The sequence below is a fragment of the Puma concolor genome, chromosome A3 (genome assembly GCF_028749965.1).
Source record: "Puma concolor isolate L17-30 chromosome A3, mPumCon1.1.hap2, whole genome shotgun sequence".
Taxonomy (NCBI): Eukaryota; Metazoa; Chordata; class Mammalia; order Carnivora; family Felidae; genus Puma; species Puma concolor.
Genome location: NC_141669.1, coordinates 86,349,117 through 86,372,134, shown reverse-complemented (window position 1 = coordinate 86,372,134; position 23,018 = coordinate 86,349,117). Strand labels below are relative to the sequence as shown.

At 48.8% G+C, this 23,018-nt stretch overlaps 1 long non-coding RNA gene across 1 annotated transcript; it reads right to left on the bottom strand.

The window, feature by feature from the left end:
- Nucleotides 1-1,075: 1,075 nt before the first annotated feature.
- Nucleotides 1,076-22,593, bottom strand: LOC147582583 (uncharacterized). Its single transcript, XR_015248751.1, has 3 exons — nt 21,760-22,593; nt 1,719-2,257; nt 1,076-1,195 (listed from the first exon to the last, which is right to left on the bottom strand). It is a non-coding gene; the product is annotated as an uncharacterized LOC147582583 (long non-coding RNA).
- Between the last annotated feature and the right edge of the window lie 425 nt (nt 22,594-23,018).

The window sequence follows — 23,018 nt, the reverse complement described above, 5'->3', positions numbered from 1 at the left end:
GCTGGAATGTGCTTCGCTTATTGTCAATCCAGTGCAAATTCTGCCTTCAAACTTCAATGCATCATCTTCTCGTACCTCTTCCTGATCCCCAGGGAGCAGAATAGTAGAGGGGCTGAAAGTACGGGCTGGGGCAAGAGGAGTGGAGAGGAGCTGCTAAGAATGGGGAAGACATGAAAAGACAGAGGAAAGAGACTCTTAAAAACTGAGAACAAACTGAGGGTTGATGGGGGGTGGGAGGGAGGGGTGGGTGGGTGATTGGGTATTGAGGAGGGCACCTGTTGGGATGAGCACTGGGTGTTGTATGGAAACCAATTTGACAATAAATTTCATCTTTAAAAAAAAATAATAAAAGAAAAGACAAGATAGAGAAAAGATAGAAACTGAATCCTGGTCGGAGCATTTGAGGCCCTGGATCCAGCTTAAACTGGAAGCAAAACTACCTTAAGTCATGTGAGTTTTTAGGTGAGTTGAGTCAGATTTTTGTTAGTTTGTTTGTTTCTTACATCCCAAAGCATTCCAAAATTTCTTGCCAAAATTCAAGCCCTTATCATACTTGTCATGGACTGACAGCTTTTCAGGGGCAAGAGTCATAGATTATTTGGTTTTCCATTCTCTGTCCAGTCCATATCCATTAGAAGATACTCAGTAAGAGTTCAATGAAGTTAAATAAGCTTCTCACTCTTGCAAGTTCTACTTTAAATTTCAGAAACGCTGTCTCTTAACATTGTCGGTTCAAAAACATGCTGAATTCTAGTGAGACACGAGATTGGTTTTTTCTTTTAAGAACAAAATTGAGTGCATGCTTGGTGTGTCATTTCAATTGCGTTGAGGGCACAGAATAGAATATTAAAATTATACACTCTTTATAAAAATGCCAATTTTTAATTTAAAATGCGTAGTCCCCAATGAGCTCATTCTTTTTCCGGTAGGATCAAAGGTTACCCACCTACTAAGATAACTTGTTTCCTTCTCGTAGCAGACCTAATTGCCACTCTGGGAGTGAGGTCTGGAAAGACTGATTGGCAAAAGGGCTTCTGATCACCTCCCCCATGCCATTTTCTGTACTCACGTGAAGCCTTAGCCCAGAGGAACAGCATGAATTTCCCTCTGAAAGGTGTTGAAGCCCAGAGGGGCCTTTCTTCCCTGGTCGTGCTGAGTAAACCACGGGCCACACGGAGACGCCAACCTCATTACCCTGCTTGGGGAAACATGTAAACAAAAAGACATCAAACTGTTCTAAGAGGCTATTATTTTTGCAATATTCCTAAACAGTCATTTCACTTCGTGACTCAGCAGCACAAACTTCCTGCAGCCCTCCCCATGCTAAGGCACCGGGGCAGGGGATGGGGGGTGGGGGGAGGGGTGGTCTCACAGGCAGAGGTGAGAAAAGATGGCCAACAGGTCAGATACCAAGCACAAAGCTGCAGTGACAACATGGACCATTTGACACAGTCACTCTCTGGTTACAAGTGGGGGATATCGGCTCAAGAGAAAGAAAAGAAGAGTTTGGGGCTTGTGTGACTAAAATAGCCGTGGCTTCAGGCCTGGCTGGATCCAGGTGATCATTTGTTACGGCTACTGTAACAACATACCAAAACCTGGGTGGCTTCAAACAACAGAAATGATTGTCTTCTCAGTTCTGGAGACTACAAGTCTGATGTCAGGTGTTGGCAGGGCCATATTCCTTCTAAAACCTATAGGCAAGCATCCTTCTTTACCTCTTTCTTGTTTCTGGTGGGTGGCTGCCATACTTTTGTGCATTCCTTCCTTTGTACATGCAACAGTTCAATCCTCTGTCTTAGCGTGGCTTTCCCTTGTGTTCCTTCGTGGTCATCCCTGTGTGCATCTGTGTCTGAATGTCCCCTTCCTGTCAGGACACCAGTCATATTGGTCAAGGCCGACCCTAATGACCTCCTCTTAGTGTATTACATCTATAAAGACTCTCTTTCCAAATGAGGTCACTTTCTGAGGTACTGAGGGTTAGGATTTCAACACAGCATTTGCAGGGGCAGGAAGTGAGTAATTCAACTCACAACACAAGGGATAGGAAGAGTTAAAACAACTCTCGCCAATAGCCCCAAGTGCAAACTGATACGATAATAGCATCCTCCTCCTTGAGCTGAGGTGAAGAGTCGATGACAAAATCCATGGAAAGTTATGATCCCGGGGCCTGGTTCGTGGTGGACACACAGTTTTTACTTCCATAACTCCTACCATGGAGCAAAATCACACAGACACTTAACTTGTGAGATTTCAACTGTAGGTAGAGAGAGGGAGAAAAGCAAAATGTAAATAAATGAAAGGGACAGAGCAATGGGGCACCTCGCCCACCATTCCATTGCAAGAGAACAACACACTCTTGAGTGGGAGAGAAAGTTGACCTCGCTCTTCTGTTTCCTCAGACGGCCTAGGTCCCCAAGCATCGTTCACAGGAAAGTATCTCACCATTGGAGCGGGGAGTGTTTAGGGAGGGGAGATGTGTGCACATTTGCCCCTAAAAGCAGGCCAGCCACCTCACTGGGTGTCCAACCTGAGAACAGGCTGTGTGTGGAGGCTGCAGGAGAGGCTGGCATGCTGGGGCAGGGGCTGGCGCTCTAGAACAGCGTCCTCAAGCCATGCATGGTGAAAGACTGGCATCATCCACCCTTCCAGGATTGACGGGGCCCCCCACTGGGCTTGGTAGAACCCAGCCTGTGTTCGCCTCGCCACCCCTTTACCCTTCCCTACCCACCCCCCTGCCAGGCTCAGCACCAGGTAAACAGCCCCTGATCTCAGACCCTCTGACTGGCTAAGGCTACTGGCCATGTGCTTGGATGCCTTGGCCTGTCAGCTGCCTCCAGTTTGTCCCCTCTTTCCTCTTCACTCCCGTGCTTCCCTCACTGTGGACTGGAAACAGATCCCTCGCCACCGGCACTGGCCCGCAGACCTGGTTTTGAGGAGAAGAGCATGTGGTTGGAATGACTTAAGGGATGCTCAAAAGGAATCTAGGCTGGATACAACATTTGCCTTTCCTTCCTCCTAACCCCTGCCTGAGATGGGCCTCCTTCTAGAAAAACCCGCATTCCCCCTCCTGGCTCTTCCAGCTCCCTCATCAACTGTCTCCCTCCTTCCCCAGCTTCCCCTTGCTATCTCCCACCATGCTCCTCCACCCCAATCAGCCCAGCCTCCTCACATGCCTACCTGCACCCTCGGCTCATTCTTGGAGGCACGGCTACGACTTTCTTCATCTGCAACACAATCAAATTTGACCAGACTTTGCTTTCTTTCCTGGGCCTTCAACTTTCAGAGGAAAAAAAAAAAAAAAATGGCGGACTTGTTCCTTCAATTGGCTCTTGGGTTCTGATGGGCAGGACGGGGAGGTGAGCTGGGGAGAGGGAATGGTGGGGAACTCCAACCCCCTTCTTTGGTTGGAGTCGGCCTCACAGGGAATCTGGACAGGCCAGAGGGCTGGTGTGAGGAGGAAGCCAGGGGGCCAACAAGTACAGCCAAAAAGGCCTCTCAAGGCTACCAGGAGCACCTCAGCCCCAAACCAAAGCACACAATGGCCAGGAATTTTCCCTGTCCCTTGAAATCTCCAGCTTCTCACAGTTCTGTGGTAGTAACTAGAAGTTATTGTGAGTGGGGGGCGCCTGGGTGGCTCAGTCAGTTAAGTGTCTGATTCTTGGTTTCAGCTCAGGTCATGACCTCACAGTTTCATGGGTTTGAGCCTTGCATTGAGCTCTGTGCTGGCAGCGTGGAGCCTGCTTGGGATTTTCTCTCTCTCTCTCTCTCTCTCTCTCTCTCCTCTCTCTCTCTCTCTCTCTCTTCCCCTCCCCCATTTACACTGTCTCTGTGTCTCTCAAAAATAAATAAATAAAGCCTTAAAAAAAAAAAGAAGTTATCATGAGTAATTACTAAGTGTAATGTTGATGTTGAGACAGATCATTTTGGGCATGCGCACCCCCCAGGCCACTCGGGTCTAGCCACTGCTGCCCCAAAGGGCTACTCTGGGAGTCCTGGGAATCTCCTGCTTTGCTGGCTTCCTGGACCATCAATTATACTGGATCAGACGGCATACTTTTGCTCCTCACACCTCACATTTGGCAAGCACTCTTGCTACAAGGCTCTATTAAAAAGGTAAATGAGGGCCCCAGGGTGGCTCGGTCGGTTAAGCATCCTACTCTTAATTTCGGCTCAGGTCATGATCTCACGGGTTCATGAGATGGAACCCCATGTCACTCTCTGCGCTGGGTATGGAGTCTGCTTAAGATTCTCTCTCTCCCCCTCCCTCTGCCTCCTCCCACCCCAAAAAGTTAAATGACCACAACTTTAATGTCCATCAATGAATGAATGGATAAACAAAATGTGGTACATACACACAATGGGGTATGACTCAGTTTTAAAAGGAAAGAAATGCTGACATTTGAGGATGTTACACTAGGTGAAATCAGCCAGAGACAGAAAGAGAAATATGTGATTCCGTTTATACGAGGGACCGTAGTCAACCTCATAGATTCAGAAAATGGAATGGTGGTTGCCAGGGGCAGGGGGCAGGAGGAGGAAGGAGCTTTTGCTTTACAGGATAGTTTCCATTTGGAAAGATGGGCAAGTTCTGGGGATGGATGGTGGTCATGGTTGCGCAGCAACGTCAATGTCAATGCCATTGAACGATACACTTAAAACTGGTTAAAATGGTACATTTTACATTTTGCTTACTTTGCGGTATAAATTATTTTGCATTTTATAGCTTAAGAAAACATGAGCAAATACACAGCCGTGTGCAGTCAGCGGCTGATAACGAAGACTCACTCGGTCAAGGAACACCGAGCACCTGCCCTGCCACGGTCCGTGGGACCCTGTTCTAGGACGTGGCAGGACAGCTGTGTGCAACCAGGCAGTCCCCGCCCTCCAGGCACTTACTTCCCAGTGGAGGACGGAGGAGGATGCAAACAAGAGCAAGCAGTCATTCTGGGCTGTTCTCAGTACCTCGTAGAAAGGTAAGTCCAGGTAAGGGACTGGAGAGGGACCCCGGTAGGGGAGGGAGGTGGTTTCTTGACTGAGATCTGAGAGGCCAGGAAAGGCCTCCCAAGGAGGACATTGGAGAAGAGACCCAGGTGAGGGGTGCAAGGGAGGGACTAGTGCACATGCGCTAAGGCAGGGAATCTTCAAGTGTTCAGGGACACCCATGTGACTGGGTCTGAGAAGGAAGGAGGTCAGCTAGCGGGAGATGAGTCTGAAAGGGACGGAAGGATAAGGATGCTGTTCACAGGGGCGTGGGGGGGTGCTGCTGGGGAGGCTTTGGGCATGGAGTGCTGGGCAGGGAGGGCTGTGCAGACACGTTCCTTCCTACTGTGGTTTGGAGCCTCCTCCATGGGGCGGGAAGTGTAAGCTGGAGGACAAGCATCAGAGGGGAGCTGGTGGAATGTTCATAGGTGGCACAGAGACCTGGACCAGAGTGACACTGCGGAGGCAGGGTGAGGTTAGACAGAGACCCCTTCTGCAGGTAGAGCTGGCAAGAGCTGAAGATGGCACTGGATAGGGGGTAGGAGGGGAAGAGAGGAGTCAGTCGGCCCCCACGAGCTTCTGGCTGGAGCCCGTGGTGCAGCTGTTTTCTGGAATCAGGGAGCCTGGGGGAAGAGGAGAGGTCCCAGTGTGGCCATGCTCTGAAGCGGGTTGATGAGGTGTCCAGGCAGGAACCATGTGCAGGGAGTTAGAAGCCTGAGTCTGGAGTCAAGGATGGGGGCTGGAGGTCCCCAGTCACTGTATGGAGATGCCATCAGTGATTTCAAGCCATTGTAGGGGAGACATGACCCACGTAGAGACTGGAACCCAACCCTGGCCTTCGAGAGTTCAGATGCCATGTTCCTTTGCACGAGGATGCCAAGCTGAGCAAGCGCCCTCGTGTCCTTCCCCTCGCCAAAGGGCCACGGCTCCTCCCGTGGGGCCCTGACCCCCCTGTGCTGCTTCCTGCTTCCTGCATATTCCTCTAAGGGCTGTCCTCAGCCCAGACATTCTCAACTGTGGCACACAACAAAAATCACCCAAGCCGCTTTCTAAAAAGTCCACTGCTCTGTGCTCATTCCAGATAGACTGACCTCTAATCTCTGGGATGGAGTCCAGCATCTGGATTCAAATATCCACACGGTTGAGGTTGAGAACAGAGTATTCCGTGGTACTTGCCACCCATGGATGGGTGCGTGCACTCAGGCATTTTGGATTCCTCCCCGCAACCCGCTACAAAGGATCTCTGGGCTCCCTAGAAAGAGCATCTGACAACTCACCTACCTGTTCTCTGGCTTCTTTGGTCTCAGCTACCGGACTCAGGTGGATTCATCACGGTAACCAGACTGAAAATAACCCCGGGTGTATCAGGCAAGGAAACAATTTTTGAAGTGTCTCTTTTCATATTGCATTATACATGTAGATCACACATGAATACATTTTCATTTTAAAAAATTCCAACAAAGCTGATAAAGCAACAGACCTCATTGATCTCTTCTCGTGCCTTCTCCCCAGAGGTAATTACTCCAGGGTCCGTTGGGTATAATTCCAGCCATTTTTTTTTTTTGATGCATTTGAAAGCATCTATATGCACAAATGTAAGCGTAGTGTTTTGTTTGCGGTGAGTGTATTTTCAAAACGGGGATTGCCTCAAATGTATAACACTGCAATTTGCTTTTTTTCTTTTTCCCACTTTGACAATGTAACTAGGAACTCTCTTGATCCACTCTGTGTTGGTCTGGTCTATGGCTCCTAGCTACAAGTGACTAAGCTGAAATTAATGAAAATTCAACAAAACTTAACATTCAGTTCCTCAGTCATGCCAGCAGCCGTATTTCAAGTGTTCAGGGGACCCCCGCGGCCAGTGGCTTTCGTACTGGATGGCACAGAAAGTTCTGTAGAACAGCCCCGGCATAAAGCATTCTTCTTAGTTAATGAGTCCTATCCCACAGTATAGCTATGTCAGAGTCAGAAAAAGAAGGGCTTAAAAAAAAAAAAAAAAAAAAAAAAAAAAAAAAAAAAACCCATCCAGCTAAGGGAGAAGAACACTTCAGTGCATGTATCTTTCATGTGAAAAGTAGGTCAGTCCACAGCAAACAGTTTCTCCAAGGGGCAGAAATCTATTCTGTGAGAGGCTGAGGTGGCAGCGAGGTATTTAGAGCTCAAAGACTTCTCTGCAAATGGTTGTTTTGCTTTTGCTTCTAGTTTCTTAGGTTCCCTTGCCACGATTCTCATCTCTGAGCTGTGAAATCACCTCCCAGAGCCTGGTGTTTCCTCGACTCTGTCTCAAAGACTCCCCTCCCCTGCCTGCACGCCCCGTCCCCACTGCGGCCGCTGGTTTCCATATTCATCTCTCGGTGGTTGAGGACAGAGCCCACAGGGCGTCGTTTATTCTAAGGATAGAGAATTAATATTCATGACAGTGTCTCATCAAGAGAGCATAAAGGCAGGCTCTTCTGTACCTAGTGCCAGCCTGATGATAGCATTTAATGCTCCCTGGGAGGGGACAGTGTTTTTAAAATATTCCAGATGCCTTTTAATACTGTTGCTTGAGTCCCTGGGATCAGAATTGGCAGGTTGTTATAGGCAGTATTGAATACTCAGGCTCCCACTTCATACTAAGGGATAAAAGACCCGGGGGGGGGTGGGGGGGTGGGGACAGTGGGAAACAGAAAAGACACAAATGAGGGCAACATAACTGAATATTTAAACACTTGCAATAAAAATTTGAAGGGTTTTGTGCGGAGACCGCATTGAATGCTTAGTTCAATTCATCATGCTTACGTATTTTAACTGTTCTAGTGTGTTTGTTCTTAGAGTGATTCACTCATCCGTTCCATCAATGTTTATCGATTGCCTAACCTAGGCCAGGTGCCGGGGCCACCATAATGAATAGGACGGATGTGTCCCTGGCCCTCAGAGGGAGACAGACAAGCGACCAGGCAAATGCCCCCCGGAGAGTTCATTGCTGTGCTGGGGCAAGCCGAGCACCCTCTGGGAGCATTTTGGGAGGGCACCTCACTGGAGTTGGGGACCCTCCTAATAAACATTTTTCTTGTACCTCTCATTCATGTATAGATCAAGTACAATGGACTCTAAGCCCTTTTGCGTCTCCTCCTTTACGAAGGACGCGGTAAAATGAGTCTTCGGTACCAGTGAAACAGGATAGGGAACCTGGAATTTCTTCCCGACTCCACCACCGCCTTGCATCTGACCAGGAATGAAACACGGCTTTGTGATTCCTTTCCCCAAACGTGAGCACGGCATTGGGTTCACTCAGATCTGGTGGCTCGATACCCATTCAGACTGCTTTGGATGTACCTAAGTGCACTTTGGGGGAAGATCCTCAGAATATGGAAGGTCTGTGACGCCGAAGAGGTGAAGAACCAGAGACCTAGGTACCTGAGGTGTTTGGAAATAACAAACTTGGTTCTTCAAAATATCTCCTCTTTTACCAGCCAGTGGTGGGGTGGTACTGAATTCATGGCGTGCTCCGGAGGTGGGGCAGTTAGCAGTAGGCGGGAGGGGAGGGGGGAAGCCATAGGACATGGCCGCACCTAGGGGCTCCACTCCAATATACTGAGGGCTCTCCCGAGGGCACACATCTTCCTGAAGACCTGTAACTCATTCACCCAGGTGTTTGTGGGGAGACCCTAGTTCTGCAGGCACACCTGCTATGATAGGTGACTTCATATATCCTGTCTTATGCTTATTTTTTTAAGTTACTTATTTATTTATTTCGAGAGAGAGAGTGCGTGTGTGGGAGGGGCAGAGAGAGAGGGAGAGAGAGAGAATCCCAAGCAGGCTCCGCACGGTCAGAGCCTGATGTGGGGCTTGAACGCACGAGCCGTGAAATCGTGACCTGAGCCGAAACCAAGAGGTGGCCGCTTAACTGACTGAGCCACTCAGGTGCCCCCTGTCTTATTCTATCCTCAAGACAAGGCTCCAGGATCAACACGATAGCCATTCTTTCACAAAGGAGGAATTCAAGCTCAGAGAAGGTCAGCGGCTACCAAGATTGCACAACCTGTCAATGACTAGGGATTTCCGCTGAGGTCCATCTAATGCACTGGTTCTGAGCTTGGCCTTCACTTTGGAAACCTTGGGGAGCATGTAAAGCTCCCAGGGCTGAAGCCAATAGAGACCGATTAAATCAGATGGTCCTGGAGAGGGACCCAGGCACCAGATAATTGCATTCCGCATGCCCTGTGTTCTATATTTTTCACGACCACGTAACAAATATTCTTAGAAACCACTTAAGACAACGAGAAGCCTTCAGCAAATTGGTTTTCCAGGCAGAGGTTCAGATACAGGGTCGTCAGTTCCTTTAAAACGGCAGCGCCCTGATGGATACGGCTAACCTCGGACAAGACTCCCAGTGAGCAGTATGGCACACGGGTGCCTTTCCTGAGGTCTGGACAATAAAGACATCATGCAAGGAATTGTTGCATTTATGAGCAATGGCCCTGTTGTCTTGTTCTCATGGCCTGAGCACCCACTGAGTCCAAACCTGCCCGGGCAAGAATGATGCTCAATAGGTACCCTGTGAAGGTAGTGTTTGCTTGCCACTGACAGAGGTTGCTTCCCTGACATCGGCTGGTAAGTGATGGGGACTAGGGTTGTGTAGCAGGGAGAAAGGAGCCTTCCCTACAGGGCCCGGCCTCTGAGCCAGCAGGCTAACACCTGTCGGCTGGGCTCCAGCAGGGTGGGGACTGGATCAAAAAGACGATTCAAGTCAGTTCCCAGCCCAGAAGCACTAGAAATGCTTGAATGAATTCCAGTTCCCTTTATATCCCTCCAGAGCACTCTCAGATGTTGTGTCTGTCACCAGAGGGAGCGTCAGCTGTCAGGCAGCCAGAATAAAGGAGTGGACGCACCTGATGGGGAAATAGCATCTGAGCACAGGAAAGGGCTGGGAACATCCAGCGGCAGGGCCACGAGGCACGCCGCGAGATGCCAGGCGCTGTCCCAGGGGCCACGGAGTCCCTATCCCCCTAAATGTTCACAAACAACCCTGCGAGGCAGGAACCGTGCTCCTGATCTTACAGATGAGCGAGCCAACATTCAGAAAGGTCAACACGGAGCCCGAAGTGATACAACTGAGCAGAGCAGCCAGGATTTCCCCTGATCTCTCCGCGCCTCCTGCTACGTGACCTGCCTCTGAGATAACGGGCCTGGAAGACCCCCCACCCCTGCCTAACCGGGGTGGGCTTCTGAACTCCTGGGTGTCGCCTGTGAGCCACACGCAGCGGCGGGAGCTGCCCCATTTCCGTCTCTCTTGACGGATCATTTTCTCACAATTGGCTTCATTTCATCCTCAATTGCTCAAAATAAGGGCAGAGCTATCTGACAGGGAAAATAAGATGACTCCTACGCTGCGGATTTCCATCACGATGCTACCCAGGGCTGCGATGCGGGAAGAAGCAACGCAGGCGATCCGGGGAATGATTATCGTTTATCGTGGTGAGCAGACACGAGTTCTAATACTGACTTTCAGCAGAACGACTTTGCGCTGACAGCCACGCTCTCGGAAAGACATCTGCCATCCCGCCACTCAGGCAGGTGTAGTCGGAGATGCAGTGTGGGCAAATCGGCGCAGCTCAAGGTACCGGCGAGGGGACACGGAGTGAAGGGGGGGTGGCATCCTCCAGCTAGCAGGGCGCTGGGATGTAGCTGCCCTTGATGTTTTGCCACGTGTTTTCCACCCCGAAGCCTAGCGAGGTGGTCGCTGCCAACCGAGAAGAGCTGCTTCCACTGCCCCTCCCTTTCTTTGACATCTGTATTTCTAGAAGGTGGACTTCAGCAGCCGACACACCAGGGTTTCAGCTCGGGCTCTGCCTCTCACTGGCCGTGTGATCTTGGGAGAGTCAAGCGACCTCTGTTTCCACATCTGTAAAATGGGTTATGGGTTATGGCCATCCTCTGTGGCACCCTCCCTGTGGCCTGTGCCCGGACATGGGAGGGACACCCTCGACTTCCAGTTGGTTTCCTTTTTCTGGTCTCTCTCTCTGCACCTCAGGGGCTGGGGCATTGTTGATATTGCCCAAGAACCTGGAGCTGGGCACGGCACAGCATGCCCTCTGTGTCCCTGGCTTCCACTGACACTGTGCTGTCCACTATTGCACGGGGTGCCCACCCCACAGAAGCTCCAGACGGCCCATAAGAGGCACAAGTGTGTGATTACCAATGGGCCCCAGACCACCACCATAGCAGGTATTCAGTATTTCTGTCCCCATCTCAAGCCCAGAAAGCTTGGCCTGCACAATGTGCATGAGGAAAAGATGGCCTTCTTCCCCTAAGACAGCTTTGTCACGGACCAGGTTACAACAGGGACAGGGCTTGATGGCCGCTTCATCAGATGGGGGTATTGGCAATGGAGGCACTGAGTTTCCACCCACCAGACTAAGATCAAATTGCTCACCACCTACCACTGGGCTGTGTAGGCTCAGTAGGGCCCACAGGGGGGGTGGTATGCCCAGGGTCCCCAGTCCTGCCCTGCTCCCCCAGGCTGGTAGAGGTGGGGACCGCAGATTGGCAGCACCCTACGGCTGGGATCTGGGAACAGTCACTAAGGGAGAAAAATGGGTCCTTTGCAGGGAGACCATAAGCCTTCTCGACAGCCCAAACATCTAGGGACTGGTAGAAACTGGTTCTAATCAATGGGACATTGTACAGGCTGTCGCTGAGGGCTCATGAATGAGGGTTGAGCCCCTGAGAAATTGCATCGGAGGATTCTACCAGCAATGCAGGACTTCTTGCAACATTCCTGGTGAGGAGACAGATATGAGAATAGAGCAAGGATCACTTCATTCCACTTTCTGGCAAAGGGCACTTGGACAGATTGAGAGCACTTTCTAAAACAATTTTTTTTATTTATTTCTGAGAGAGAGAGAGAGAGAGAAAGAGAACAAGTGTGGGAGGGGCAGAGAGAGAGGGAGACACAGAATCCGAAGCAGGCTCCAGGCTCCGAGCTGTCAGCGCAGAGCCCAACGCGGGGCTCGAACCCACAAACTGCGAGATCGTGACCTGAGCCAAAGTCAGACACTCAACCGACTGACCCACCCAGGAGCCCCGAGAGCACTTTCACCTGCAGACCTCAGGTCTGGCCAAGCTCTCTAGAACGAGTGTACTTTGTGTTCTCCATGGGAGAAGAGCTTACTTGTCTACTTATCACTAGAGCCATACAGCTGAAACCTCTCCACAAACTTGTATCATCAGACCTGATTGAGTTGAGGCCTGGAGGCCTCTCCCACTCACTGCTCTGTGGCTCCCGTGTTACCGGGTAAGTTCCTTTCTGTTTGCAGATTCATGAGCTCCCCATTCAGATCCATTCTGATCAACAGATACCAAGAGATGTGCTTTGATCGGCAGGCATCAAAAAGCCAACTGCCAGGGAGATACTCAATATGCACATTTATGCAGCCTTATTCACAACAGCCAAGAGGTGGAAACTCTTGGACTCAATGCCTGCCATTCATTATTAGATGAATAACAGATAAACAAATTGTGGTATATACATGTCACAGAATAGCATTCAGCCTTAAAAAGGAAGGAAATTCTGACCCCTGCTACAACATGGATTTTGAGCACATTATGCTAACTAAAACAGGTCAGACACAAAAGGACAAATGCTGTGTGATTCTACTTTGCATGAGATTCCTAGGGTAGTCAAGTTCGCAGTCACAGAAAGCAGAAGAAGTGGGTGTCAGGTGCTGGGGTGAGGGAAAGAATGGGGCTTAGTGTTTAATGGGGATGAGTTGTAGTCTGGGAAGAGGAGAAAGTGCTGGAGATCCATGGTGGTGATGGTTGCCCAACAATGTGAATGTATTTACTTGAACGGCACACTTGAAAATCACTAAGACGGTACATTTTATGTAAGGTGAATCTTACCAAAATTTGTGAAAAAAATAAATAACTGGATAAAAATCCAATGTCATTCTCTGCTATCTGCTCAGGCGCCTACAGCCTGGGAGAATTAAAGAACTTTATGGAGCACATTGGGAACTCTCCTTCCAAACAGAAAATGTACAGAGCTGTATGGGGAGCTTCCCATCCCACACATGCAGGCCACTCCGAGGAAGCTCCACCCCTCATTCTCGGGGTCTGTGTGGCCCTACAACTCTTCTGGGGGTGGGAGTCAGGGGGCACGGAGGGACATTCTATCCCCATTATACCCGAACTGATGGCTGAACTTTGCCAGTTTGTACCATGAGCTGGGCTTGAACCTTCATAGCACAATAACTATGCCTAATATGGTGCTACTTATTTCCGAATGGGGTGGATCTGAATGTGAGGGTCCCCCCCCTTTGAGAATTTATGGGTTAGGATTGTGCCAAATTTATAAGGAAACATGAAGGCTGGGTTTGGATCATAATGGCGGCACAATCCTCCCCAGTTGGGCTGTGGGTGGGGAATGAGGGAAGAAGGGGTCTCTGCAGACTGTAGAACGCCAACTTTAACCCCACAGTGACCTCCCAAGTGGGGTTCAAATGCTCTTCCTGACACAGTGAGGAGCAGGAGGGGAAGGGACCGGCAATCTCCTAGAGGTCCAGTGACCCCTAGACCTCACGAGTGGGGAGACCCCTGCTAATTCAGTTGTGAGGCAAAGACATTTGGTGCAGGCTGGTCTCAATCTGGAGTAGCAATGTTTGAGCCCAAGGGACCGGTGCCTCCAATCAGGTTTTTGCTGAGGAAAGTGTGCGGAGGGGGCTGCTGTTCAATTTCTGAATCAGGAAACCAAGGGAGAGCTCCCTCAGAGGCATCCAGAAAATCCAAGCAATCTCTCAAACTGGTCAGTGAGGCATCAAGCCCTCCTATGCCCCAGGGGTTCCTGGTGCAGCCCTGCCCCCATCTCTCCACATTCAGTTCCTGCTCTAGAAGGGCTAAAAGTCCATCTTGGAATACAGAGAGGCAGGAGAACCCAACATCAACCTGAAAGGCCTCACAGTATACAAAGCAAGATGGGGAAGAACAAAATCGCAAACTTGAGTTCACAGAAACAAAAAATTCTAACAGAAAAGAGAAACCCGCCGAACACTCCGCAGTGAAAGCAGCTCACCTGCAAGGATTGCACCCAGGCTGTTTCCTGAAAGCTTGAGAGAAATGGGGAAAACTGGCCATCACATTACACTGTAGAGGGAGGGAGGATGAGCCAGATTTCTTCGTGCGTACTTGCCCACCTCCAAGCCCCAGGGCAAACATGGAATCTGATAAAGACAGGTCTGTTGGCTCCTTGCCAGGAGGGAAAGGCACCCGGAACCGGGGGCATCACCAAGAAGAGAGAAGGTAAAGTCGCCCAGTATTTGGGGGGACCATGGAGGCAAGGTGAAATTTACACGTAGTGGTGCTTTTATCAACTCAGGGCAAAGAGGGGCCGAATGCCAGTGGGTTGGCCTCAGGCCTGGACTGTAGAATCCAGGGTCCTGTGTTTTTTAGAAATCACAAAAGATGATGTGGAATTCGTGTCTAGAGTACCCTCATCTGAAACTCTGGCCCTGGGGCGGAAATGGAGGGAGTGTCAATGATGTATGTCCAAGAGTGGGATGCCACCTCTCAGTGCTCAAGCTTCGGAGAGACAGTCTGTGATCTGAGAAAGCAAGGCCGCTGCACAGAGCGCCCTGCCATGTCACAACTTCCATCAGCATGTTCTTGGAAGGAACACAGGCAGCTTCTCTGCTGGCTGGTCCGTATCTCTTATCCCAGACTAATGCAATGCCAGGCACATTTTCACCATCTGGGTCTGAGCTAATTTTAACTCCTCAGTCTTCAGATCCACTTGCCACCCTTCCCCATCCTGCCCTGTGCCCGAGGCTGACCTACTTGAACTATATCAACGGTGCCCGTGACCCCTGGCTTCCGCTTGGGATGGTCTGGTAGGACTGGGATGGAGTGAGAGAAAGCGGTAAAAGGACCATGGCAGGGGAGTTGTCCCTCCCCACAGGGACACCTGGACATGGCTGTGTCCCCTCTCTGCAGGCGGCTGCTCTGTGCAGCCCTCCTGCTGGCCTCAGGCAGCCACACTCACCTCCTTCAGGAAGCTAACAGCTTGGCCGCTCCCAGTTAATACGAGGCTCATCCACATCTCCATCAGTAGTCTCTGTGTAAAGAAATCTCTTCGAATTACTCTATTTTGAGTACGCCATCTGCTTCCTGTTTCCTGATATAGGTGGTATAGTCGGTAAAAATAAACATGATTTAATAGATCAAGCTTATTAATATGTCGTTCAAACTTCCTACATCCTTGGGCAAGTCATACTGTGTTTCTGAGCCTTAGTTTGCCCAGCACAGAACAGAGAGGGCTTGAAGCACTGTCGCGTGGATGAAATGAGATAAAATACATCAACGGACGGTGTGTTCACTCTGTGAGCCCAGCATCACAGGCTTTCATTCCGCCCCAAACTGTTGGTTTTCTGGCTTGAGCAATTAATGTCGCCGTGCGAGCAAATTGTGAAGAACGTGTTCGTGATTCCTTTATAATAATAACCAGGACCGTGGAGCCTGAACTAGAGCCTCAGTGTTATAGTGTTTAACATCCCTGGATGGAGCAAATACTGTATCCCTGTATCTAGAACGCTGCCTGGCATACAGAAAATGATCAATAACTATTAGATGATACAGTGGATTATTACCTCCGTCTTTCAGAGGGGACTCAAAAAGATTAGGCAATTTGCCCAAGGTCAGAAAGCCGGTGAAAGGCACCTCAGTGCTGCTAATTCAGGTCTCTGGACTCTAAGACAGTGCCGAGTTCCCCTCTGCACCCTCCCCCTTCCTGGGGTCCCATTGCAATGAGCATGCTCAGCCAAGGGCTGGGGACTGAACCACACAGAGCACCATGCATGGGAAGGGAAATAGTGCAGGCTGCTGTAGGCCCAGAGACACAGGATGGTCTGTCTTAGCCCCTCAGTCCTGAACTCAGGAGGTGGCTTGTTTTACTGGTTCCAGGTGTATAGGTCTCTCGGGTCATCCAGCCTGGGGACCCCTAGGTCAATGAGCATCATGGATATGTCCTTTCTAAGGACACTAGACTAAGATATAATGCATGAAAAGTGGGCTTTAACCAACTAAATTTGGGAAGGGTGACATACTGTAGCACCCTTAGAGCTTTACAAAGCACACTGATGTGCTGAAGGCTGAGAAGTCCTGCAGCAAAGCAACCTGTCCATGTTGTCCAACCCAGCATTGCTCAAGCGCATTCGACTCAGAAAAGTATCTCCCATCTTTAGAACACATTTGGGGAAACACTAATGTTAGGTCTGTAGGGAAGAAATATGTTTCCTTTCTTCCCTTCCAGGTTCTCTGGCTACTAATTATTAAGCTGACATAATGCAGGTTAACAGGACAAAAATAAATGCATTTCATACATACAGGAGCCCCATAAACTATGAGACCCAAAGGCAGCCAGGCAATTGAGGTTTATATAACATCTTATGCTAAGGAAAGGGGTAGGGGGGTCTAGAGATACAAAGGGAAGAAAGGCCACTCACAGGAAGGCAGAGGAGATGTTTAGAAAACAAAGGTTGCCCTGTTAGGCAGATAAGTTTCTTAGAAAAAAAGGTGTCCCGTGGCAATAGCTCTCCTTCTAGTACAGGCCCCTTTTCCAGTGTAAATTTAGGCAGTTGAGGGGGTGATGAAGAGATTCTCCTGAATCTGCGGGGTTTTGATTGCCTTTAGCTCAAAATAATCCTTATGCCAAAGACAGATTTGGGGGTGGCAAAATCTGCTCCCCTCTACGGTCATTTTCAGAAGCTCAGATCTCAGTAAGAGCCTGAAGTAGAGGCAGGAAACTTACGTGCAGAGTCTTCTTCCATGGAAAACCAGGCAAGAAACTTTTGGTCTGAAGAGCTCCTCTCTTCCGTCATTTCAAAGTACCAAGTCACGCATACCTAACACGTTCCCGGATGAGGGGCTTTAGCAACTGGCACTGCATACATCTCCAAACTTTCCAGCTCCAACAGCAGATCAGGTCAACTGCCCTGTCCACAGATTGATGAAGATGCAAAACTAGAGCGATCACTCGTAATTCCGTAAAATGCCACATAGCTAGAGAAGGCGGAATTGCGAAGAGCCTGGAAAACAAATGCACGTGGATGGAAATTCCCCCTGGGAAGCCTCTTTCCCTTGTACCATGCCCCCGCATGGGGCAGGACTCTAACCTGCACCAGCAAAAAAAAAAAAAAAAAAAAAAATCTGCATCATCAGATGGGATTCTAAAGTTGCCACCTTTCTTGTTGACCAAACCCAACTACTGCCTGGCCCTCTCCATTTCCAACACCTCTATACTAGTTCAGAGCTTCACTGTTTCTTACCTAGACATTTCTGATACACCTCCCCCCTTCCAGCCACCAGCTGGTCTTCCTCCTCCACGTCCTATCCACTTTCACCCACCTTGCACCCTCTTGCAGAATAATGTTCCCAACCATTGAAACATCAAGTCACTTCCTGGCTCAACAACTTCGGTGACACACCTCTAGCCAGGTATTTAAATTATTTACGATTTAAATACCTCTCAACTTCTTTTGCCTTGTTCTTGTTCTGCCTTGTTCTTACTTTTCCACGTTGATGTGTCTAAATCAGTCCACAGAATCATGGCAAATACTTATTTGGTCTTTGTCCCCAGTTCCTGGCATAGAGGGCCGTGAAACCCTTGGGATTTCCAGAGTGCTAAGAGTGAGGGGAGAGTTCCTTGTTATTCAGAGCAAGTCCCACCTGAGTTTGCGTTAATCAAGTGACTTGTGGAGGGAGGGTCTGCCAAAGAAATCTACCTTGTGATCAGACAGTTGGAAACTTTAGGTCCACCCCCTGACCACTAGGGAGGGGACAAGGGCTGGACAGTTTCAGTCACAACCAATGATCTAATCAAGTGTGCCTTCATAATGGAACCTCCATAAAACCCCCTAAACAACAGGGTTCAAGAATCCTCTGGCTTGAACAGGTGGAGGTGCTGGGAGGGTGGTATGACTAGAGAGGGTATGGAAGCTCTGTGCCTCTTCTCCCATTTTGGAAACACACCATGCATATGGTGTCAGAAAATACCCTACAGACATTGCCATCTTTTAGACCCAGCTTAAATTCTAGCTCCCCTGTGAAGCCCTTCTGAATCACCGTAGAAAGAAACAACCTCTCTCTTTTCTAAATACCAGCAATACCTCACACTATCTGCTTTATGACTTTTTCCACTGTTTTATCATTTTTATTTACCTTCAGGTATTATCTCCTTTACAGTACTGTAACAGCCTAAAATAGGGGTATCCTTGCCTGGTTTTGTTGTCTATTCCCTACGGTTCCATATACATTTTTGGTTTTTTGAAGGGACAGGGGCACCTGAGTGGCTCAGTCGGTTAAGCATCTGACTTCAGCTCAGGTGATGATCTCATGGGTTGTGAGTTCGAACTCTGCATCAGGCTCTCTGCTGTCAGCACAGGGCCTGCTTCAGATCCTTTGTCCCCTCCCCCGCCCCTGCCCTGCTCACACTTGCTCTCTCTCTCTCTCAAAAATAAATTTTAAAAATACATAAAAAGATAAAAAATAAATTTAAAAAGGAAGAAATCTTAGTGAGATTAAGAGGTAAAACTGTTTATGTTTCTCTCAATACCACTCTAAACTATAGGTGTGATTTTTCTTTTTCTTTTTAAGTTTATTTCGGAGAGAGAGAGAGAAAGAGAGAGCGAGCACATGAGCCGGGGTGAGGGGCTGAGAGAGGTGGAGAGAGAAGCTTAAGCAGGCTCCATGCCTAGCACAGAGTCCAACGTGGGGCTCGATCCCATGACCCTGGGATCATAACGTGAGCTGAAATCAAGAGTTGGCTGCTCGGCCGACTGAGCCACCCGGGTGCCTCTGCATGCGACTATTCTAACAGACACACCAGCTATGTCTTTTGAAATCCTTACTGCCTTGCAGAATGAAACCTAATTTTACAGGACAAAACTGTATTCATTCTGACTGAAGATACTCACAAAGGACCAGCACAAATGAATCCCTGGATCCTCTCCCTCAGGACCCCACCCATGACCAGAAGAGCGGCTTCCACCTGCCTGGGACGAACACAGGGGGAAGGACTTCCCAGCAGCAGCAGTTGGACCGGCTAGAGGCCAGGTGGACAGACATGGGTATCTTAACCTGAGCAAGTTTATTGGATGACAGTGCAGGGCTGTGCTAAGCCTGAGGACACCTTTCCCCACCTTCCTATTTCATCTGGGTTTTAACCAAGATTTCCCAGGATCCAGAGCATTAAAAACCACCTTCCTGGTATATTTCGGCTGTAAGCCACAGGCACATTAAAGTGCTGTGTGACAAGTGTGGAGCAAAGTGGGAGAGAAAACAACAGATAGGAAAAAGAGTGGAGCGCACCCCTTTCTAGCCGTGTTTGACAAAAGCACAACTTTGGCAGGAAGCTAAAACACCGTTGCCTTTTAGACATGTGACAAACCCAGCTCCTCAATATATATTTTCCTGAGTGGTCCTTGATGTGAATTGCTTGTTCTGGTTAGAAAGAAAAAGCCCTCAGTTCACCTCAACAAAGATAGGGCATTCCAAATTCTGGTGTGGTTAGCTAAATCCCTGAAAGGTATTTTGTTCTCCTTTGAAAGCAGTTTTTGCAGTTGATCAGGGCAATTCTCGATAATAGCTGGTGGAAATTCCCATGTAATCCTCACAGACATGCTTTTCTCCTTTTGTTAATGTTCTGTCAATGGCGTTTAACAGGGGGAAATGAGAATTTTCCTGCGGCCCGATAAATGTCAATGGGTAAGGATTTTTTTTTTTTTTGCCTTCATTAACAGAAATGATTTTGCCTCATAAAAAAGTTCTTATTTTTTCCTAGAACCAAGATGACCCTCTAAAAACCTGCCACTTACATTTTTGTCATTTGTGTTCTGCTGCTCAAGCATGTTCATGTTTTCCTTTAGAAGACGACATCATTTTCAGCAATTCAATAGAAATCTGTTTTAAAGTAAGTTTTAATTTTTAAAGTAAGCTTTAAAAATTCAGACCAGAAAAAAGGCAATGATAAAGCCCTTATTATTTTTTGTAATAAGCTGTATCATCTTGCTTTGTAAGACACTGATCATACAGTGCAATTATGCAAGAAAGGAATAATAATGGGATATATTTACATTTTTTTTGCTTACTTTGTCTCGTTTTAGAAAATGCCTTGAGCAAATTTTATATCATAAAAGGAATTGGTAAATAATTGACCCGACGAGTTACCATCACCCTGACATCTAACCAACATTGATTCTACTGTATTCGAATTATGTGGTTGACAGTCATCACGAATTTTGGTCTGATCGGCTGGAAGCAGTGAGTTTCTACTTTTCTATTTTTCTTGTACTTCACAAATCATGGTGACTGTCTTCACAGGCAGGTAACCAATGCAGTCAGGGAGGATCGCATGCTCAGAATGCCCCAAGAGGATAGACATTATATAGCAAACAGTGCCGTGATAAGTTGAGGAAAGGGACCATAGGGGAAAAGAAAAAGCTTTATATTTTAGTGCCATCGACATCCATGTGAACAAGGGGCCCCATATTTTCATTTTGCACCGGGTCCCACAAATTATGTCACCAGCCTGCTCTAAGCTCCCGCGTATGAAAATTCGTTCAAGTGATCACTCCCAACAGCCTATTTGCGGTAGAAAATGGGTCGACGTTCATCAGAAGAGAGTATTCGGTCCTTTAAAAGTTGAAGCTTTAGGGGCGCCTGGGTGGCGCAGTCGGTTAAGCGTCCGACTTCAGCCAGGTCACGATCTCGCGGTCCGGGAGTTCGAGCCCCGCGTCAGGCTCTGGGCTGATGGCTCAGAGCCTGGAGCCTGTTTCCGATTCTGTGTCTCCCTCTCTCTCTGCCCCTCCCCCGTTCATGCTCTGTCTCTCTCTGTCCCAAAAATAGATAAACGTTGAAAAAAAAAAAATTTTAAAAATAAAAAAGTTGAAGCTTTAGAATAACTAGGAGTCAGCACAAGAAGGGGAGTCCTGTGGGGGCAGGGGGCCCAAGTTCAGCCCAATTTCTGAATGCCTGCCAGCTCTGGATGCACAATTGCTATGTGGATGCACGAATGACTCAAACTCCCTATTCTTTCCTTCTCTGTGCACCCAAGAACTCACTGCCTTCCTGCAGAGGGCCCCCAGGGTTCCGGGCATGGCCAAAGGGTGTGCCCTGCGATCCCACAAGAGGCTGCCAGCTTTCAGGTCCCCAGGGGCATCCAACACGCTCTTTCTCAACCTGTTCCAGCTCCCTCTCTGTCCATGCCAGCTGCTCTTGAAGCTGCTTGGACAGGCCTCACTAGAGCACTACTGTTTCTGTTGCAAATCAAAGACATGTTAAGGAACAGATTTGTCGTTCCTGCTACCGAGGTTCAAAGGACATCACAAGAACTCCATGGGTCTCTACCTCTGACATTTGTTCTCCTCTGGGCTGCCTTTACTGTGGCCCCAGTCTTGTCAAAATCACCTGGGCCCTCTCCAGAATAATTGCATCAGAGTTTTAGGAGGGAGCTCCCCTGGGGGGGGGGGGGTGAGGTTCTGTACTTTAGCAAGCTCCCCTGGAAATTCTTGGGCACACTTAAAAGTTTGGAAGCTTCTGCCCTAGCATCTCCCACCCACTCTGAAGGTCTTGACTGCCAGCTTTCCAGCGGGACCACCCTGGTCTGTCTTCCTTCCTCAGGTAGGAAGACAAGCTGAGCAGTGCCTGTCTGGGCTCGATCAACAGCTCTGAAACACCAGCAAGTTATCGACCTCTCTGCACTCCAGCAGGTTTGCCTAGAAAACGCAGACAGTCAAATCTTACCTGCCCAAAAGCCGGAGCCCGTCAGAGTTGTCGTCACTTCTACAGCGTATAGCTCAAGAAAGTCAAATGACTTCGTAACTGTAGCACATTTGATTCAACAATGCGTTAAGGAGAGCACAACATGGCATCGGAACGTCCCAGGACTTCTGAGAGATCGGCACTGTGAGACATCCAGTGTGCAGGAAGGTTGTGCTGTTTTCTATCTCACAGTGAAGGAGCCTTTCTGTTGTTAGGAGAAAATTAGATCAACGGGCTGAAGGTAGCAAGGGCTGAAGGAGAATTTGTTACGAGTGGCCTGGAAAATAGGAAAACCCAATGCACGTTCTTCCGTGTGGCAGGTGAAAGAATCTGCACATTGCACGCCCAGCCCTGAGCATGCTTTGAACCCCCCTTTTTATTTTATCAGTGCTCATTGTCTAAGGCTTTGATCTTATCAAGTCCTCAAGTCTTTCCACCAAGGAATGTGAATTCCTTCATTTCCTTCTCCTCCCCAGGGATGGTTCTCGATGGTCTAGGCCCTTTACCTTGCCCTTTGCTGCTGCGGTTCCCCAAACTTTCATTTCCTTCCGTGATGTGAGCTGTTGTCTAGACTCTCCTGTCGGCCTTCTTTATGGCTGTTCCAAGCCCACAGGGAGACCTTAGAGAATGTGCTATATCCTTTCTTTTAAGATCAACAGGGATGGCCAGGAACTTAGACCAGCCTCAGCTCCTCGCTTCCAGGCCTCAAGTCAGGCAGGGCTACCTTGCATGCAGAAGGACCTGAGAGCCCAGGCTTGGGGGCAGGCTGCTGGGGCTGGGACCTCAGCTCCAACACTTCCTGGCATTTCCTTCAGTGAATGAAGGGGTTAGGGCTTTAAATTCTTCCTTCTGAAAAGTGAGAACATTAAGAATAACCTCCTGCCCATGACTTCCGGTTGACCCAGATCTCACTGCGCAGGCTCCTGCTGAGCTTCGGAGGAGACGGGGCTAGTCTTGAGGCTGTGCTGGAGTTAAGGCACTTTGCCTTCAGGGCCTGGCGCATGGTAAGAGCTGTGTAATTGCTAGCTCTTACTTTCATAGGTTAAGCACCCAGCAAAATTGTCCAGGATATATAGCACATTTTAAATGCTTTTTTTAAAGTGTATTTATTTTTGTTTTAGTAGTCTCTACACCCCACAGGGGGTGCGAACTCATGACCCTGAGATCAGGAGTCGCATGCTCTACCAACTGAGCCAGCCAGGCACCCCCATATATAACACATTTTAAAGAAACGCTATCTG